The sequence below is a fragment of the Cupressus sempervirens genome, chromosome 4 (genome assembly GCF_028749045.1).
Source record: "Cupressus sempervirens isolate cs-2001-9-10 chromosome 4, ASM2874904v1, whole genome shotgun sequence".
NCBI lineage: Eukaryota > Viridiplantae > Streptophyta > Pinopsida > Cupressales > Cupressaceae > Cupressus > Cupressus sempervirens.
Genome location: NC_143121.1, coordinates 181,331,901 through 181,352,146, shown reverse-complemented (window position 1 = coordinate 181,352,146; position 20,246 = coordinate 181,331,901). Strand labels below are relative to the sequence as shown.

At 32.3% G+C, this 20,246-nt stretch overlaps 2 non-coding genes across 2 annotated transcripts; one reads left to right on the top strand and one right to left on the bottom strand.

Annotated features, from left to right (window-relative positions):
• Positions 1-13,753: 13,753 nt before the first annotated feature.
• Positions 13,754-13,873, bottom strand: LOC149560571 (U5 spliceosomal RNA). Its single transcript, XR_016364288.1, has one exon. It is a non-coding gene; the product is annotated as a U5 spliceosomal RNA (small nuclear RNA).
• A 178-nt stretch (positions 13,874-14,051) lies between these two features.
• Positions 14,052-14,124, top strand: TRNAF-GAA (transfer RNA phenylalanine (anticodon GAA)). Its single transcript has one exon. It is a non-coding gene; the product is annotated as a tRNA-Phe (tRNA).
• Positions 14,125-20,246: the final 6,122 nt, after the last annotated feature.

Genomic DNA, 20,246 nt, shown 5'->3' with positions numbered 1-20,246 from the left:
CACACTCAGGAATGACTATGCTCTGATACCATCTGATGCAATGGGGAAAAAAAACCACGCAGTAGGAACACAATAACAAGAAGAATTAATTCCAGATCTGATACCAACTTACAATTCTTAATTCATAAATATATATAACTAATTATATGCAATGTGTCGGGCTATAAGGCCTTCCCAGTTATAGCCAAATACAAAGCAAGTAAAAAGTTCTACAAGATCCCTCAAGATCCAATCCAAACCCTAGCTAGTCCAGAACCTCACTCTGGTAGAAACACCCAAGGAAGATCTCAACTTGTGTTCACAAGCCCACCAAGAAATCTCCTTGTGTTCTAAGCTGTAGCTACTAGCTCTTCTCAAACTCAATCCAAAATCCAAGTATAGACTACCTCACATTCGACGCTCTGTCCACACATTCACAATCTCATCACAATCCTACTGTAAATTGCCTCACATTCGACGCTCTGCTTACAGACTCAGGAAAACTTTCCCAGTAGCTACTCTCCATTCACTCCCCATCTGAATGAAAAATGACTAAAGACTCTGTCACAACCCCTACTTATACCAATCTAAGCCACAAGTCAGCCTAGAACACAAATTAAATACAGTTACACAAATTAAATGCAACAAGTTGGCCAACAACAATAATTAATTCCCTAAAATCGATGTCTTAAGAAAATTGCAATATCTCCTAGCTCTAGATGAATTAGAACTCGTGCTTCGAACCATTGGTAGAAATCTACGTCCTCTTCAATCGCTGAAATTTTAAACCTCTAACTCATTACAGAAAATTAATTATGTGACCTGAAATAGGCACAAAATTTCAAGACCCTAAACCCTAATCCTAAACTCTTAGAGCCTCCTCCCATGAACTCCAAAATAGTCACTGAGTAAAACCAAGATTCTCCTACATCACAAGCGTCTACCTAGACACTGATGCTAACTTGCAATGCCCAAGAAGATCAATGAGAAGTCCCTCCTTTCAGACCCTTTCCTCTTCAAAAATTTCTTCGTCTTCCAAAAGTTTGCTCTTCAGATTTGCTCCCCAAAAAATGAACCCTCCAATTGTGTTAAAGAGTTCTCTCCTTAAATCGAGGCACTAATTGTGCATTCACCTAGGAGAACTCCGTGCTCACCAGACTTCAACTTCTATTAACTTTTCTTAATCTCTTCTTTTATCTTTTCCATGCACATTCATTAATTAATTAAATTACTTTATTAAATTCTTACTTGACTTTGTTTTTAATTAATTTATTAAATTTAATCTCATGTGCACTTTATGCAGTTAAAATATCTTATTAAATTCACTTGTTTTATCTTTTAATTAATTTCTTATATTATAATCTCATGCATGAATCATGCGAACTTAAAATTTTTAATAAATTAATATATTTTCACTTTTTAATTTATTTTCAAAACTTTATTGATAAAATATTTATTAACTTAAATAATAATATTATTTAGCATTCATTTAAAAATGAACTCTAAATATATTATTATTACATTAAATAAATATTATCACATTCCAAATTTATAATATAACTTTTATCTTCAAATTTAATTCTTTTATTTAATTAATTTCCCAATTAATTAAATATACTTTAAAATATCATAAAAAATCTACATTAAATGAAATCATTAATTTAATCTTTTAATTAGTCTTAATTAATAGAAAATTTATCAAAAACTCATAAAATAAAAATGAAAATCCATCATAGCAAAACACATACAAAATCAAATTAAAGGGTTATAATCATGAATTAACATCATTCAAAGCATTCATAGGGTACACGACTCAGATACCTGTCCTAATTTTCAATTAGGAAAAATGGCTTAAAGGTTTAGGATTTGGACTTAAGAATTTATCTCCCCTCTCTTACCATTGAGATAATGTGATAGGGTATGCTCATCCTGTAAATTCAAGCAAGTTGATACTTGGTACCTATAACCTTCATAAAATCCACACATGTACAAACACAATATTCTAAGCTAAATAGGAAATGGCAAGAAGTGGTGCATCATGTAGATCCTAACTAGCAAGTGACTACGACTCCCTTCCTTAACCACATTAGAAATACCATACATAATGAAAAAATAAATTTGCACACCATACACATGTAGTATGGGGTAAGTATCCATAAGAAAACACATGATAATCCATCTAACTAATCATCATCAATAATTGAAAGCACAATAATAATCATCATGCATACATGACCTATAGAGTACCAAGTAATCTCATCATTTAATAAACTGAGTCTGAAACAATATCCGATAATCTAAAAGTAATGCTACTAAACATCAAGCATAAAACTGGCCTAAAAGAGTTTGGCAATGATAGCAAAAATGTGACTTACGGCCAAGCACTACACTCCTCATATTATTTTCTACCTTCTAATCCTCCTCCTTCTTTGCCTACTAATTTATCTCCTTCTCCTTCTTCATCCTCTTCTTCTTGTCCATTGTTCTTCTCCTTCCACTTTTTCTTCTCATCCTCTTCTAACTACTTTTTTTCCTACTCACTCGCATTAATTTGTTGTTTCACTCATGATTTTCCTACTTCTCATTTTTTCCTACTTACGCACATGAGTCTATCTCTATAATATATTTTTCTTTTATATTAAATGATAAAAATTGAAATCAAATTTATTGTAAACTACAATTAAGTGATAGGCTTTATGTGGGAGCTTTGAGAAATTATATTTCCTCCCTGAAGAGTTATCAGACTTTCTCACTTTTCACTTTTGATAATGAACCATATTTGTTAGGATTTCTCATAGTGATTGTTTTCCTTTTCTTTTCCTTTTTGCATATCCCCTATGATTTCTATTTTTAATATTTACTTTGATGCCTTTGTTTGGGGTTATTATATTAAAAATATATATCTAATTTAAACTTTCCCATTTTCTCTTTTCTAAGGCTTACTAGTGGAACACTATGATATTGTGCTTTATTATTGAATCTTATACTCATTTTTCTAAATATATTCTACATTTTGTATATTAAAATGAAAGCCTTTTGTAGATTTTTATAGTGACATTAGTAAATTCATTTTTTTGATTAAATTAAGCTAAAATTTAGTAGAAAAGAGTTGTAATTAATAAATGAACCTATAGTGATTCACCCAAGTTAGATGGATTATGTTAGGGGAAAAAATGATTTTTAAAGGATTGCACCAAAATACCTAAAAAGTTATTATACTTTTAATTTTGAAAAGATAAATTCAATGATCTTACATGTTTTTTTATTTATGTGGTGTGTTGATGTGGTTTTCTTGTGACCTTGATGTGGTTTGGTCATGCCCTTAACATTATAAATATGGTGTTGTTGTTTTTTTATAATCAAATTAGGTTTTGATATGATTCTCAATTTTATACTTTTCGATCTGATTCTCATTTTTTTACTACCTTGTTTCTAGATATGGTGTCACCAAAATTATTATTGACCTTGTAGCTTGGTGATTGGAATATAATATGAGAACAATAATTTTATTTTCTATGTTTTTTTCATTGTACAAAGCTTTCTAACATTAGTTTTCATATGTTGCATGGTTGTGAAAAGATGGTTTGTTTTGCTTAAAAAACACAAGCAGTGCTCTAGTACCAAATTAAAATCAAGTAGAAGAAGAGACCAAAAGAAAGAAACCTAAATAGATGAGAAACCAAAAAATGGGCTCTATTGATCACAGGGCCAACTTTTGTATTTATAAGAAAATGTATATTAAATGTTTCTTATACTGTAGAAAAAAAACTAGCATTACAATTAACATTGGATGGTGAGGATATTATGTTTGTTGATACTTGGATGATAGTAATATGCTACACATGTTTTTTATTTCCCTCCTATTTGTCTCAACCATGTTATTGGTTAGGTAATTAATTTATCATTCTAACACCTTCTCCCCCCCCCAATAAATTAATTATCAAATTGTCTTAGAAATCCCCCCCATAATCTAGAGTTCATGGGCCCTGGAATAAAGCCTTCTTAAATACCCATTTATAATAATTTTTCTAATAATATAAATCATATTTTTTCCCCATCATAATCACTTTACATTTTTATGGATTCTTTGAAGTAGTTTCAAGCTCACCATAAACTCCACAAACTTCACACTCAAGTAGTTTTGGCTCACCACAAACCTCACTCACAAATGGTTTTAAGATCACCAAAAACTTTGCACCCAATCACTTTTCAAATAAAAATCCCACTAGTTCCAATCACAACAAATTATCATTTCAAGGAAACTATGATCACTTTGGGTTTTTCTCTTTATGTACCTACATCAAACTGATCATTTAATCCATATAACAAGAAATCCATGTACTGAGATACATTGGTGCCTAATCATTCTACTGACCAATTCTATATGAATTATTTGTAGATGCATGGTTCATCAATGTGAAAACATTTGAGGTGTCAGGTTAAACTAATAATGCAACCCATAAATTCACGTAGTCCATTAACAAAAATTCACTGATTCAATCATCATTAAAAATCCCCAAAATACTATTAACAACAATTTCTTGAGGGGTATCATTTCAACAACTTTTATTTATAGACCATGATGGTCAATAGCACATTTAGAAAAATATATTCTCCCACTTTTGAACCAACACTTTAATCCCAAATAAGCACACGCACAAAGCTTTGTACCATAACAAATAACTCACAACCAATTCAAACTATTTTCACTTCATGCAATTACAACGTCTATAACTAATCTATAACATGATAATAAACTAGATGCACATACTTTAAACACAAAGACATAATAAACACTGTCCACTATCCAAGCCTTCCATGCCATGTGTACATGTATTCTCTAGCACTCCCACTTGCATAGACATGCTCCACATGCTTCTAATCTATGAATGATAGCTTCACACAATGCTAACTCAAACATACTTCAACTTTGACTTCCTTCTTTTCATGGCTTCTATCATTTTATTCCTTTCACCCAACTAAAAATGGACATTTCTAAGCCCAAAATTCTGAGATTCCTTGAAAGCTCCTCAAACCAATTCATTCTAATGGGGTGAGTGGAGAACACAATAGTAATCAAACACACAATATGATGTACTACTACATAAAATCAATTGTTAATCACTTCAACACTTTTTCTAGTCAACTCTTAATTGCATATGCCTCTCCTCAATCCAACACTTTTTAGATTCATAAACTTCCACAAAAAAAGATACATACACCATTATTATCATAGGCACTTCTACAAACTACAAATAAAAATAGATCTTCTTCCGTTGAAACACTCCCTTCTTCTTTTGAAATGCCCTATCTTCACCTTTGCACTTTTTAACCATCTTAGCTCATATGGATACATCTTTCATAGATATGATCTTCTTACAACACTTAATAATATGCTAACCACGACAATATTTTCATAGAGAATTCTTGTCTTTAACACTTCGTAGCTTCCTCATACTCTTCTTGCAGTAGCACGAACCTTTCTTTCCCAACCACCTTCATGCACCTTAGCTGCAACAATCTTTAAAATTGTCCAACAATAGTCCCTTGCATAAGAGATTTTCTTTACATTCTCCTTTTCCATTATTCACCTTCAATAGTGTCAATGCACCAATAATTTTTGTAGCACTCTTAATAGTATTCTCATTTATACTTGGCAAACAACAAAAGTGCCTAAAATTGAATCCACAACCAATCATAAAATAGGTCACACTTTGCCAAAATAGATTGTTCAAAACTCCACTAAACAACAATCATTTCTTTGGCTTGTCAACCATCATCACCACATGTTACCAAGTTAAAAAATTAAGGCAATGCTTTAATACAAAGTTAAAATCACTACAAAAGAAGAGACCAAAAGAGAGAAACCCAAATAGGTCAGAAACCTAAAAATGGGCTTTACTTATCAGAGGACCAACTTATTCTATTTATAAGAAAATGTATATTAAATATTGCTTACACTATAGTAGAAACTTGGCATTACAATTAATGCTAGACAATGAGGTTGGTGTGTTGGCTGATGCTTAGATAGTAGTAAATGACTCCACATGTTTTGTATTTCCTTACTTTCTATGTGGACAATGTTGTTAGTTGGATAATTAATTTACCATTCTAACAGATTTAAGGAGAGTGTCAAGTGGGCACTTTTGTGCATTAACTACAAGGTTTAAATTCTATTTTAATAATTGAGATTGAGTAGTATTTTTTTTCTTCTTAAATCACCTTTATCTCTTCGATTATTGGCTTGCTTAGGTAGAGTTTTATCAAATTCAATGCGTTCCACAATTTCTTCTATAAATGTTGACCATACCTGCATCCAAAACTCTATGAATATGATCATGTTCTTCCTCTGTCAATGTCTTGTCATACTTCTAACTTTTCCCTTCGGGTGTCATTGGATTCTTCTTTGGCTTGTTGCGTTAGCTCATTGCCACAAGAGGAATCTTTGATGGTGATTTATGTGGCCGAGAAGGACTCTACTATGCTCAATGATTATTTTTCTTTGGATCTTATTTATGTTGAGATTGAATTTTTTTGGGGTTGGTAATTGTATAAGATTTTTGAATGTTTTGATGGTTCCCCATTATATTGGTGGGTCAAGATAGTCACATTAATAAGTTTAATAGGGTTACTTTTGTCACTAGTACTGTTGTTAATCTATCATCTCTCTTGGTAGATCTAGCTAATTTTGGCCTTGTAGACTTGATTATTTTGTGTGTGTGTGTGTGTGTGTGTGTGTGTGTGTGTGTGTGTGTGTGTGTGTGTGTGTGCGCGCATGCGAGCGCACACTTTTTTCATTAATTTAAAAAATAAATAAATATAATGCCCCTATTCAAGGTCTAAATGACACCTATAAATAGTTTTTCTAATCATTGCATATCTTAATAAATTAGATTTTTGTAAGTCATGTAAAAATTTATTATTGGTTTTCAAATTGTTAAATTTTGGGAGTTTGTACTTCTATATAATTGTTGATCTTTTATTTCTCTTTATAAGTCTAAGGGATATGAGAAATTTTTATTTAAATTTTGGCTACCAAATGAAAATTCAATTTACGAACTTTTATCCATATGTGTCTTTACAAATTTGAATTTATTTTTAAGTTATGGAAATGAATCCTTATAATTGGTTACAATAATCAAAATTATTCTCTTCTAATCATCAGTGTTGTTATTATGTAATAGATTCTTACTCCATCTTTATAATATCATTTTTTATTCACTGTATGACTTGCTTTGAGAGTCTGATCCATTCCATGTTTGAGTGTCCTTGGTTGTCTATAGTGGCTTTGATATTCCTTTTTATGGAGGAATGTTTTTTTTTTACCTTGTGATATTCTATACCTATAGGGTTTAACCTATTTGTTTTATTTTTGTATCATTACAAGAGTATATTGTTCCATAATTGTAGGTATATGTGTATGTTGAATGTGTTTCTAGCTTATACATTATAATATATTCATCATCACCAAATAAAACTTTCAAAGACTATAGTGTTAGTTTTAGTTAGCTTGGACAACTGTTCATCCATATGTGATTAATTAGAAAATATTTGTTAATTAATTGACTCCTAGAACTAACTAGTAACCTATTGGTTTGGTTATTATCAAGAAGCAACTAGAAACTTCTTGGATAGATTGTTATCAAGAAGCAACTAGAAAATTCTTGGTTAGGTAGTATAAAAGGGGGGTCAAGGGAAGCATTTGGTGAACTAAGTAGAGAAACACAAGTTGTAGAAGCATTTGCAGTGATAAAAAATGGTCTTGTAGTGTTAGCAAGGGTGCAGTGATAGCGTTGGGGATGGCAATGGGGAATATCAGCAAGAGAAATTAGGAGGTTGTCTGAATTTTGCTATTGAGAGCCAAGAAATTTGGTATCTCTTGATTTGTTGAAGTTAGTATATTTTTCATCTACAAAACTGCTTTTCCCTTAAGAGTTTTTCCAGGGACAATTTGTCCAAATATATTGTGTTCTTTATGTTTTGAATTTCTTTCCCTATTTTATTAGTGAAGTTGTAGTTGTGTTATTTCTTGATATTAGCTATGAATTTGTTTGCAAAAATTTAATAACCATTTACTATAGGAGATTAATAATTAGTGACTACAATAGTACTGATTTTCACATGGTATCAGAGCTTTGTTGAGGGTAGAAGAGTTTTGCCAGAAGAAAGAAATTTTGATCTCTTCAAAATTATTATTCCTTTAATCCCTTGAGATGGTTTCAGCTAGTTTGAGAGATCCAGACATATTGGATGGTGCCTCAAATTTTGGTGTCTAAAAGGCCATAGTTTCTTTATTATTGGCAGAGAATGGTATCAAGGATTACATTACCTGTGTTGTACCTATACCAATGGATGTAACACAACTTGCAACATATAACAAGGATGATGCCAAGGCAAGGAGGATTATCCTTGATGGTGTCAAGGATCATATTATTCCACATATCATAGAGCCAGACACAGCAAAGAAGATGTCGGATGCCATTCTGAATTTGTACCAAAATGCTACCACAAATAGGAAGATGATTCCTAGAGAGAAGCTAAAGAATACCCAGATGAACTAGGGAGAAGATGGTAAAAGTTACCTCACCAAGCTTAGACTTGTGAAGGACAAGTTAGCAATTGTTCGAGATAGTCCCAATAAGGATGAGCTAGTGAGAATATCCCTAAATGGGGTTTCTAAATAGTGGATTATCTTTGTTCAAGTTATCAGTGGATGGGATACCTTACCAAGTTGAGATCAACTATGGATTGATTTCACTTAGGAAGATTTTAGACTAATTCTTGTCAATGAGTCCAACAAAATTTAGAAAAGTGAGGTGGAACAAGAGAATCTTTCCCTAGCAGGGAAAGGGAAAGCAAAGAAGGGATCTAACAAAGGATCAAATTCACAAAGTGAGAAGAAGAAGGACGTTTCTATGGTCAAGTTCTTTGGATGCCATGAGTATGGTCACTATGTTAGTGATTTCCTAGAGAGGAAGAAGGCAAGGAAGCAAGTGGCAGATTCAGCAAGTGCAGAGAACTCTCTAATAGACTGGAAGATGAGTTTGCACTTATAGCTTGTATGGTGAGCTCAACCTCATAGACTATATGGTATATAGATAGTGGGGTGTCATTTCATATAATAGGAGTTAGAGAGTATTTCTCTAGTTATAAGAAGGAGAACACTGGTCAATAGCTAGATTTCTATGGGAAAGTTGTCCAAACTCAACCCAGTTGGGAAAGGGACTATTCAATTTCTGAAGGAGAATGGAAAGATAATTCTAGTTCATGATGTATTAAATCTACCAAGCTTAGGTATTAATTTGATTTTTGTATCTATTCTTCAGGATAGGGGGTATAATGTACTCTTTAGAGCGACATATGTTGATTAAGCTCAAGCATTGGAAATTAGCCATAGCTATTAGAGTTGGGAGTGGTCACCTTTATAGGTTGCAATTTTCTACTCCTAAGGCACTCATGAGAAGTAGTAATCCTAAAGATCTTGGAGAGCTATGGCATAGGAGGATAGGCCATATTCATTATGGAACACTCAAATTGCTTCATGAGATGGTGACAAGTGCTCCAAAGATGAGCATAGAGCGTGATGATGTATATAAAGGATACATGTTCGGGAAGTTTGTGAAATCATCTTTTCCAAGGAGTGACACTAGATTTGAAGGTGGTATTGATCTAGTACATTCAGATGTATGTGGGTCAATGTCGATAAAGTCTATCAAAGGATATGAGTACTATGTTACTTTAATGATGATTTCTCTAGGAAGATGTGGATATACTTCTTGAAGACTAAGGATGAGGTTTTCAATCAATTCATAGAGTTCAAGGTTCTAGTAGAGAAATGAATAGGAAAGAAGATAAAGGTTCTTCAGTCAAACAATGGAGGTGAGTACAAAGGAAATAACATCAAGGAGTTCTGTACTAGAGAAGGAATCAAGAGAGAGTGGATTGTTGCTTACAACCCATAGTAGGATGGAGTTGCTAAGAGGAAGAAAAGTTCTATATTGGAGGCAGAAAGAGCTATTCTACATGACTAGGATATGCTCCACTACTTATTGGCAGAAGCGTGTTGTACAATAATCTACATTCAAGACTACATAAGGTACTAGGGAGGATGACATGAGAGGAAGCTTTCACAGGAAAGAAGCTTGATGTTAGCCATTTCAGAGTATTTGGGAGTTTGGCATATTGTCATATTCCATGTGATACATGTAACAAGCTAGAGTAGACTATAGAGAGGGGGTACTTTGTTGGGTATAGTGAAACCTAAAAGGCATATAGAATTTTTATCCCCAAGAGCAGAAGAATTTTTGTTAGATGTGATGTTAAGTTCATGGATGACAAGGCATTTAGAAGGTCTAGAGATTTTCCAATAGATGATCAAAGTGAGCAACTAGCAGAAGCTCTAAGGCCTAGGCAAGTGTAGCAAAGCACAAGTACAAGTTTTAGCTTAGGTGGTGAAGTTTAATAGAGAATGGAGCAATAGGTGTAATAGGAGATACAATTAGAAGACATAGAGGTTGATATTTCATCCTTTACTATTGGCAATAGTAAGCATGAGGTTCAAGAGACACAAAGGGGTACTCAAGAGTTTGTGGGAGCTCCTATAAAGAGTACTAGACAGTAGAGACAACCAACCAAGTTCAATGACTATGTGGCATTAGTTAGTTAGTTGGTAGATAGTGAGCCTTCTAGTTAGTTAGGAGGCTATAGAGCATCAAAGATGGGGAGATGCTATGGTTGACAAGTATTCCTCAATAATGCAAAATGATGCGTGGGAGGTAGTTCCTAGACCAATAGATAGAGTAGTTGCTAGATCACACTAGATCTATAAGATAAAGCATGTTGCATATGGTAGCATTGAGAAATACAAGGCAAGGTTCATGGCCAAGGGGTTCTCTCAGAAGGAGGGAATAGACTACAAGGAGACATTTGCTCCAGTGGCTAGGTATACTTCTATATGAGCTGTGATTTTATTTGTGACACAAATTGGATGGAAAATCCATCAAATGGATGTCAAGACAACATTCTTTAATGGTTAGTTAAAGGAGGAGGTATACATAGAGCAACCAGAAGGCTTTGTAGCACACAACAAAGAGACCCACGTGTGAAAATTGAAGAGAGCATTGTACAGACTCAAGTAGGCTCCAAGAGTGTGGTATGAGTGCATTGACCCATACTTGTAGTAAACAGAAGTTGAGAAGACTAAAGAGGATGCTAACCTCTACTACTTTGTGGTTGTTGGTGAGATTCTCATTCTTGTTCTTTATGTCGATGACTTGTTTCTTACAAATTCACTAGGGCTCATAGAAGATTGCAAGAGGGACCTTGCAAAAGAATTTGAGATGGAGGACTTAAGACTTATGCATTACTTTCTAGGCATGGGGATGTGGTAGACATATGGAGAGATTTTCCTTAGTCAAGGGAAATATTGTATTGAAAACTTCAAGAATTTATGATGGAGGATTGCAAAGCCATGTCTACACCCATGATCATGAATCGGAGGAAGGTAGATACATCTAAAGAGAACCATGTAGATCCTTCCTTATATGGATAGTTTATTTTTTTGCTTATGTATTTGATCAACACTAGGCCAGATATAGCATTTGCAGTAAACTCTCTTAGTTAGTTCATGGTTGAACCAAAGAGAATGCATTGCACAACAACCAAGTATGTATTGCATTACTTGCATGGTATAGTTGAGTGGGGGATTAGATATGTTCAAAGTGAAGGTATCATGTTGATGGGCTATACTAATGTAGATTGGGTGGGAAGTACAATAGGCAAAAGGAGCACTTTAGGGTGTTGTTACAGTTTGGGATTAGAAGTTGTATCTTGATTTAGCAAGAAGCATAAATCTGTGGCTTTGAGTTCAATAGAAGCAAAATACATAGCAACTAGCATGGTGACTTGTGAATTAATATAGCTTTAAATTTTGTTAGCATCCTTTTTTGGTTAGAAGGTTTAGAGTATTGTAATACACTACAACAATAAGAGTTGCATCAAGTTGTTTAAGAATCCAGTGTTTCATGATAGGTCTAAACATATAGACATCAAATATCACTTTATCAGAGACTATGTACAATAGGGGGTTGTTCAGCTATAGTGCATACCTACAAAGGAGTAGGTAGCAGACATTCTAACTAAGGCATTGGGGAAGGCAAACTTCATCTTCTTCAAAGATAAGTTGGGTGCCATGCAGAACAACTTCCTCACTAAGACAGAGTGTTAGTTTTAGATAGCTTGGACAACTGTTCATCCATATGTCATTAATTAGCAAATATTTGTTAATTAACTAACTCCTTCTAGAAACAACTAATAACTTTTTGGTTAAGTTGTTATCAAGAAGCAACTAGAAACTTCTTGGTTAGGTTGTTATCAAGAAGCAACTAAAAAATTCTTCATTTGGTTGTCTTGATCAAGAAGCAACTAGAAACCTCTTGGTTAGGTAGTATAAAAGGCGGGTCAAAAGAGGAATTTGGTGAACAAAACAAAGGAACACAAGTTGTAGAAGCATTTGCAGTGATAGCAAATGGTCTTGTAGTGTTACCATGGGCGCGGTGGTAGTGTTGGGGATAGCAGTGGGGAATTTCAGCAGGAGAAATTAGGAGGTTGTCTGAATTCTCCAATGAGAGGCAAGAACTTTTTTATCTCTTGATTTGCTGAAGTTAATATATTTTCCATCTGTAGAATTCGTTTTCCCTTAGGGGTTTTTCCAAGGATAAAGTTGTCTGAAAATATAGTGTTCTTTGTGTTGTGAATTTATTTCCATATTTTATTGGTAAAGTTCCAATTGTGTTATTTTTCAATATTAGTTGTGAATTTGTTTTTAGCAGTTTAATAATTGCTTATGATAGGAGATTAATAATCGGTGATTGCAATAGTGTTAATTTTCACATAAAGTGTCCACTATTTCAAAACTATTATGAGCCTATTAAAATTGTAGGGATTTTGCACATAGAAAACAAATCACTCATGCTGACTAATCATTACATATGCACTAAGTATCTCGCAATGATTATTTCTCCATCTTGGGTATAGTCGCAATCTATTCCTCTTGGCTACACGATAAAGAACAATAGTTTTTTAACAAACCAGTTTGTTGAATAATATCAATTAGTCTAATTGTATAATCAGTGCCTTCACATCACAGACTACGCTTCTTTTTAATACTAGAAGTGTTAAATAGTCAAAGTTGACTTTTTTTTTTCAAACTTAATTTTCTCCTTAACGTGTGATGTTTAAGGTTGGTCTCAATTGATTATTCAATTTCTTCCTTAAATTGATAGCAATACTTCGACCTGATAAAAGATGAAATGGCCATCAATTTCTTCCTTAAATTGATAGCAATACTTGACATGATAAAAGATGAAATGTCCATAAAAAATTCGTATGGCTGCTTCTCTTTAGATAGGAAGCCCACCGTGATAAAAGTCCGAATGGGTCACAGGAATGACAGAATATGTGCGCTGGTATCAGCTATGTAGTACAACTAGAAAGCAGATGTAGGGAAAGAGAAAGACTATCCAAGTAAGCAGGTCATAGGATCGACTCCCTTTATCAACAATGACAATACAAGTAATGGTGCAATCTGCGAGTGACCATTAAATGAAATTTAGAAATTTTGCTGAAGATCGCTAATTCTGAACTATGACATGTTGTTGAATCAAACACTTCAAGAAAACATATGAAAAGAACCTTCACTCTTTTATCAAATTCCACCAGCGCGTAATCATAATTTGAAGATATGCCTGCTATATTCGTTTGGTTCTGTTATTGAGTCTCCCCTGTGGGTAGAGGAAGCCTCCAAAACTTGGCGTATGCCGCTTTGAGTGGCAAAGACATAGTATTCTTTAGTAAAAGGAGAAAGAATAGTTCGCTCTGTTTTAACCACGCGGCTCCCCATGAAGAAAGGAGTATAAAAGCCCTCATTTAGAGAATCTGTATTTGCCTTCATTTGTCAATCGCACCGAATGTGGGATTAATAACCCCTAACTTCGAAGAGGCAATGAACGAATTGCAGGATGCATACTTTATAGATCGAACTGAGAACTTGGATAATAGAATTTTGAATATATGCGGGGATAGCTCAGTTGGGAGAGCGTCAGACTGAAGATCTGAAGGTCGCGTGTTCGATCCACGCTCACCGCAAGGGATTTTAATTTGGTTAGCTTTGACTCTTTATAGTAAAAAATAAGCTGGTTAAAATGAAAACGTATGGTTTTTCCCTGTGATCCATTGGTATTTCTCATGTTTAACTGCTTGTAGACGATAACATATGGTTTTTCCCATGTTTAACTGCTCGTAGACGACAACTTTAGGATAAATAGCGTAAAAGAAATAATAACAATTATTGCTTCGACAAAGTGTGCAAAAAAAAATAATTGTGATCAATTGGTATTTCCCATGTTTAACTGTAACAAAAAAGAAATAATAATAATTATTGTTTTGACGAAGTGTGTAATAGGTACATCATAGAAGTATGAAAGATCATCTAAGTACTTTTCCTATTGTTTGTCTTTCCCCTCATCCTTTTATATCTCCCTTCATATCCTCTTCATATATATCCCTCTTCTCTATTATACACATGGTGCATATTTCTCCCATCCTCTCTCTCTCTCACTCACAAACACACCCCTTTCTCTATAACTTTCTTAATTTATTATTTATCTTTAACAACTCACAACTTAGTCTTCTTTTAGGAATTCTTATTTATATTAAAGTTTGACAAATCTATACTTTTGACATTTACATTTCAATTCTATATTTGAAACTCTTTGTCTTATCAAATATTTGATAATATTATGTTATGACATATTTTTAGTACCTAGATTGTGACATCATTTTTCCTCAACAACCCCATCTTTAACAACTAAACTAAGATTTCATTGCGACATTCAATATTTTTTCTTTTTCAATATTGAAGTCTACTTTTTAGAGTAATTTTTTTCTCTTTTATTTATTCCATGAATTACATACAATCAGTATCCTCCTTTGAAACACTCTAGCATAACCCAAATCAAAGAGATTGATATGTATTTCAATGCTTATAAGTACAATCATAAAGCTCATTTAAAATATAAATAATGTTTAATAGGCTCATAATATGCAAAAATCGTAACAAGACACTAAATATATTATTATTAGTAATACAATAACCACTAAATTGATTTTTATCCATAATTAATAAATAACATTTTCTGTATATTGTAATCAATTGATTATAAATATTTTTTATCTTTATTTAATTGTACATTAATTATTGAAATTGTTTATTTTCAAATATTTTACTAATTTCAATTGAATTTTTATATGTTGTTTTGGTAAGAGGCCAAAGTCAAGATTAGTTATTGTTATTATTATGTATTCTTATTAATTCAATTCATTTTTTATGTTATATTATTAAATATAGCATATTATCCAATGTTTATATTAAACATAGGATAATAATTCAATTATAAAGATGGTAATCCACTCCTTCCTTACTACTTTCTCCCTTTGAGTTTGAGATGTTTTTTTTTCTAATTATGTATATCTTAAATATTCTTAAAATTTACACACCAACTATCATATATACCTATTTACAAACTAATATATATTCTTATAGATTTTTCATATATCCACCCTTTTTCACTTTACCACTTCTCACTTTTGAACTTGTTCTAATTTTCAGTCTTATTGGCTTGCAAACCAAAAGGCATTGTTCCAAACTCCTTTGCACTACATAAGAAATAAAGCATGTTAGAAGGCTTAATAAATTAAAGACATCTATTTTGACAATATTTAGCACTCATAATTTGTGTAAAGTTTATTCTATATCAAGATTGTAGATTAGCCTATGCAATCCATCATCAAAATAATCTGAATTACTAACAACTAGTCATCTTTAAATCTCTTGACACGAAAAACCATCCTTATTATGGATAAAATTCACTCCCAAAACACAATGAACCAATTTGATCTCCTGGGATTTTGCTCTATTCTTAGAGGTCCTTATAGAGATCCTTTTGTTTCATATACATCTCCTTATCATGTTGTGCAAGGAGATGCAACTCTCTCACAACTGCTTTATCTCTAGGAAAAAATTTCATAGCTTTTGGAAATTCCCACTTGCATAGTATGTCTACCTATGAGTAGGTTTTCCTTTTCTACATCTAAATAAAGTCTTCACATTGTTCTCATCTTTGAATGTACACTTGGAGATAATGGCAATCAAACATTAGATAGTTGAGACTCATTTCTGATCTCTTCTACATATAGTGATACAAGGAGATCCACATGTGCAATCTGTGGAATCCTTGGACATAGAGTAGTTTTCCTTGTGGGAGGATTCTATATTGTACACATCTCTATAGAAAGGAAACATTGTCGCAAGTCTTTGAGGGCTCATTTGGCAATAAGGATATGAGTGGAATAGGCATATGTAAATTTTTAATATTTCAAATTTTTCATTTGGGTGTACCAAATTGGAATTGTGAATAGGAATATGTATTCTAATTTTGGCCAAAACATGAGTATTTGTTATTCTACCTACATAGGTGAAATTGGATTGCGTATTCCTATTTCAGTTTTATTTATTTTAGAAAATATAAATTTTTGAATCACGAATTCTTATTTTCTATTCTATAATAATAATTCCAGAATACGTATGTATATACCATGTTGCATGGATACTGCATTTCTTCAAAGCACCTTGTCAAAAAGATTCACATGCCTTGTCCATGCTTCCACATTTTTCATACACGTCGGTCAGAGAATTTCCAAGGAAGCGATGTACATCCATAACTTGTTGCAAAGATTCCATAATGTTAATTTCTCCCTCTTCCAATGTCTGCAAGCATCGAAGGCTGTTGCGTATCTGATCTGAAATTGTGTGATGCAGAAGTCACCTCTGAGAGAGTATCTTATCCCAAGTTTGGTAACGATGTCGAACCCAAGTCTGGAAGTCGCATTGACCACCTTGCAGGCCGGATCTTTCCGTTCTTGTCGTATTCTATGAAAATGAATGAACAAGATGCACCTGATGGGCGTCCATGTCTATGGAAAAACGTGTGTCGTTGATGGGAGAAATTAGCTCGAACAGTCCATATAAGAAACGCCTACGACGCAATAAATATGTTTTAACAACTGTAGCACTTTGTATGAGGTTGTCAGCGCCCCAGGTATGTACCAAATTCCAGATAAATTTTAAATGAATAATTTGAACAATCCCTTCAGGTAAACTTTAAGCCATTATTAATATACGACGATGTATATCCAGTTCTCCCTGATCATGAAATAATTTAATTATGTATCAATACATAGTACGACGTAATCATTATTATTAATTTATTAATGAAGTTGTATTCAAATAGTACATTTGTCTTGAGAAAAAAATATTAAAATTGTTTTTAAAGATATTTGTGATTAATTCAGTTTTTCTATTGAATAGTTGTCTTGCGAACATATCTAGTCCTTGATCTAGATACATATTTTTAAAGATAAGTACGCTAGTTGTATTTATACCAAACTATCTTTATATTAAGATTGATAGGTATTTATTTTACTCTTCGATCCAGGTAATTTTTATAAAGATAAGTTTTATTGAAAATATCATTATATTAAGATTGATAAGTTTTTATTTTACTATTTGATCTAAATATTTTTTTTCAAAGATAAGTATCCTACTTGCATTTATATGAAAATATAATTATATTAAGATTGATCAGTATTTATTTTACTCCTTAATTTAGATTTATTTTTAAAGATATATATTCTAGTTGCATTTTTATGAAAATGTCATTATATTAATATTGATAAGTATTTATTTGACTAATAATATTGTACTAATTTTAGAGAAAATATATAATAGATACATAATAGGTGATCATCACTTTACAAATGGTTATCATAGAATATTGTGCTTACCTTTTAGAATTTTTGTAGCTTCCCTTTGCAATTATTTTAAGATAAGTTTATAAATGGTTTGTTGCATGCGATTAGTCATGAATACAATCAAAATGGCACATTGACTAACTTTCACAAATACCAATCTTTAATGAATTAAAAATGAGCTAGTCTTTAAAGATGTATTAGAATCCTTATTCAAAGATTTGACAAAATGAAATGTGTTCCTCCTCCCTCTTAAATGCCTTGAGTCTAGCATTGAATTTTGCATAAGTGTACTAGTGAGAGTTTGAGTGGCATAGAGACCAAATCGCATACTTCTATATGAATCCTCAAAGGATTTTGGAACTTTATTCATAATATGATTATAATAGCACAAATTGTGTGGTTGTATTTAAATATGTAATAGGGAATTATTATTGATGAGGTAATTTAGGATAGGTTATGGGAAATTGTAGGCTTACCTAAAAACTCATAGGTAGTTTATGTGGGCCCTTAAAAATAATTAGGTAAAATAGGTTCATAGCATCTAAACCTTTGGGTAGGGGACCATTAGGACATGTGGTAGTGTATTTTGGAATTGAGAACTCTTCAAAATAACACTTATTGGGATGTGTTTACTGATGTTTTTAGTGAGATTATTCTTAGGGATAATATAACTACAAATATCTTGAGAAATGGTGATGGAATTTAGATTAGATTTAAATGGATAAGAAAGGGAGGTCTCACTTAATGATGTAGAAGTTAATGTTATGTTGATTAAATGATAAGTCATTTTTTTCTTTCAAAGGCTTAGTTTTTGTATAAATTATTTATTATGTATTACTTCTCAAAGTATTTTATTTAGAGAGAATTAATTTAATAAAATTTTCACACAAATATATGCCAGTTGGATAAATAAATTTTCACCATCAATTATAATGGTGCACCATATCTATCTTACTTTGGGGTTAGCTAGGATCCTTTGAGATCCTAATGATGGCATTTGTGATGGAGGATAGAAAGACTTTCTAGGTATTTTACCATGGTTGGATTCAAGCTCTTACAATATTTGAAGAAATATTGAAAAGGAGTTTCATCTTGATCCATGGATTGCTTTTTGTCTAATACGAGATAAAAAACTAGGTTTTTCATAAATGATGTTTTTTGTGTACTTGTATTTCTATGTGATTAAAGGAGCTTCAAAGAGATACTAGCATGTGAAGGAACAAGGTGAGTAAGAGTCCATAATAGTGTTATATTTAAGATGTGTGTTGTTATTCCCCATTTTCATGTACTTATTATGGGCATTTTGTTGAAACCCCACCCTTGTGTAGAACAAATATTCAATATATTTTAAAATTCTCTCAATTTCAATATAAGGCTTAGGAAAGAAAAGAAGGAAACAATGTTATAAAATAGAAGCAATTATTGTAACCCTGTCAAGCTAAGTTTGTAAGGTCAAAGAGTACTTGAAACCTTAAATAAAAAGCCTAGCTTTTTCTCTCAATTGATATCCTTAGGTAAGCTTAATGGTTACCAGATTTATTTCCCAATTAAAATATATTTGTATAATTTAATAAAGAGAGAAGGGTATGGAAATAAATAAAACAATATTTATTAATACTTATCATAAAAATGTACCGTAATCCTATCTGTGTCTCTCAAAAATGAGCATGGTTGAGGAATGATAAGGTAGAGTAAATTAAGACAAGGCTACCATATGAAATCAGATACACATTGAAGAAAAGTAGTTTGGTACTCCAAATAGGTAAGTTACATAGAAATGTACACAACAACCTAGTCATTCAAATACCTTATTAGAGTACATGTGAGTCTTATATATGCATCCACACACCCAAAGAAGATTATTTCTAAAAAGGTAAAATTTATATGCAAAAGAATTTTTAATATAGTATTTATCATCTATCAAAATATAGGTATTGTGATAACATTATAAATTATGTTTTTAAAATGCTAGAAGGGTAATAGAAATTATATTCAATAATCACTTTTAAAACTATATATTAATTATTGAAGTTGAGGAAGGCTCAACTCCACAACTCCTAAGAATCACTACATGCAAACAACTATCTTGCAAAAAGAGAGGAGAAAAGATATGGAGGTTTGAATTCATAGATTCATAAAGATGACGTCCTTGACGAGAAAAAAGAGAAACTTCTATTAATGAAAAGTTTTTGTTGTTACAAAGAGAGATCTATCCTTATAAAGAAGATATTAACCTTATAACTAGGTAAAACCTAAGTTCTATGATAATAATTAATAAAATATTTAATCATTATATGCCTAAACTGTAGCTTAAGTAAAATAGAGTTAATAAGGAAACACTTTCTTACTCTAACACTCCCCCTTAAGATAAACTTAGAGAGGAGCTAAAAACCTAGAAA